This window comes from Haliaeetus leucocephalus, unplaced genomic scaffold, assembly GCF_000737465.1.
Source record: "Haliaeetus leucocephalus isolate CR32 unplaced genomic scaffold, Haliaeetus_leucocephalus-4.0 Scaffold555, whole genome shotgun sequence".
Taxonomy (NCBI): Eukaryota; Metazoa; Chordata; class Aves; order Accipitriformes; family Accipitridae; genus Haliaeetus; species Haliaeetus leucocephalus.
This window is the reverse complement of record NW_010972991.1, coordinates 5,576,699-5,578,005: the sequence shown is the minus strand read 5'-3', so window position 1 is coordinate 5,578,005 and position 1,307 is coordinate 5,576,699. Positions and strand designations below refer to the sequence as shown.

Here is a 1,307-nt window from a genome sequence, read left to right as displayed (position 1 = left end):
GGAGCCTGCGCGGGGCTGCCGGGGGGGGGCGGGAGCGCGCGCCCGCGGGGCTGCCCCCGCCCCCGCGGTACCTCTGCCCGCCCCTCGCCGCTTTAAAGGAGGAAAGCAACTAAACTTCTATTGTACCGGACAGAGCGCGCCGCGCCGCCTTGGACCCTACGAGCCGCCGCACGCCGGGAAGGCGGCTTCTCTCCGCTGCTCCGTGTGGTTTTTTTTTTTTGAAGCCCTGGTGGGAGGAAGAGATCTACATTCTCCCGGCGTCTTGTCTTCTTTTTTTCCCTTTTCCGTCCTTTCCGGCGGTTCTTTTTTATTATTTTTTTTATTTTATATCTATCTGTATTATTTTTTTTCCTTGTTTTGTTGGTCCCCGCACCGCCCGCAATAATTGCCTCGCTACGTTTCGCAGCTGGCGCGTTGGAGAAGCCGGTGAGTTGCGGGGCTCTGCTTTTGCCATCACTCGATCCCCCCGCGGTTGCGGCGTTTGGACTGACACGGGCCGGTGACACCCGGGCTGCCGGCGGGGCTGCGCTCCGCGGACGTGGACACCGACGGTCCCTCCCGAGGGACGCTCTCCTCTGCCGGGGCACCGGCGTTCCCCATCCTTTTTGTTGCGCTCGGATTTTAATTTGATTTCATTTTTTTTGGGGGGGGGGGGGGAAGGGGGAAGCATTTGCTTCTCCCGCGTATGCGCGGGCAGGTTATGCTTATTGCACATACTGCTTATATGCATATATATATGCGTATGTACATGTATATACGACAAGATTTAGCGAAGTTTGCCAAGGTGCCTGCCCGCCGCCGTGCGCTGCCAGCACGCCCAGGTGGGTGGCTGGGGAGCAGCAGCCCGGCTCTCGGCTGGAAGCTGCCGGGCGCTCGCCGCTCTTTCCCGCCCGGTTCCCGGGAGGCGGAGGCTAGGGCTGCGGCCGCGGGAGGGAAGGGAAAAGGGAAGAGAAGAGAAGGGAGCTTCGTGCCGGAGCCGGCGGGAGCGTTGCCCCGTGTGAGCGAGCGAGCGCGGCCGCGGAGGGGCGGCGGGCGGGGAGCCGAGCCGAGCCGAGCCACGCAGGGCGGCCGAGCTGCGGGAGGGTGGTCCGGGAGCCGGCAGCCGACCCCTCGGTAGATACAGGTCGCGCCGCCCGCTTGTCCTGCTGAGCTTGGAAAGGGGGTGAAGGGAGGGGGTGCATTTACCTTTTTTTTTTTTTTCTCTTGTTATTATAATTTTTTTTTTCCTTCTTAATCGCTGAACGCGACTGCGCGTTTCCCCGCCGGCGCGGCGTGGGGAGCCCGGGGGGGGAGCGCTGGGCGCCGGG

The 1,307-nt window shown here is 62.5% G+C and overlaps 1 protein-coding gene across 1 annotated transcript in view; it reads left to right on the top strand.

Moving 5' to 3' along the window:
- MYC (v-myc avian myelocytomatosis viral oncogene homolog) overlaps window positions 1–1,307 on the top strand; it is a 20,299-nt gene that overhangs the window by 17,075 nt on the left and 1,917 nt on the right. The gene's annotated exons all lie outside the window — the stretch shown is intronic.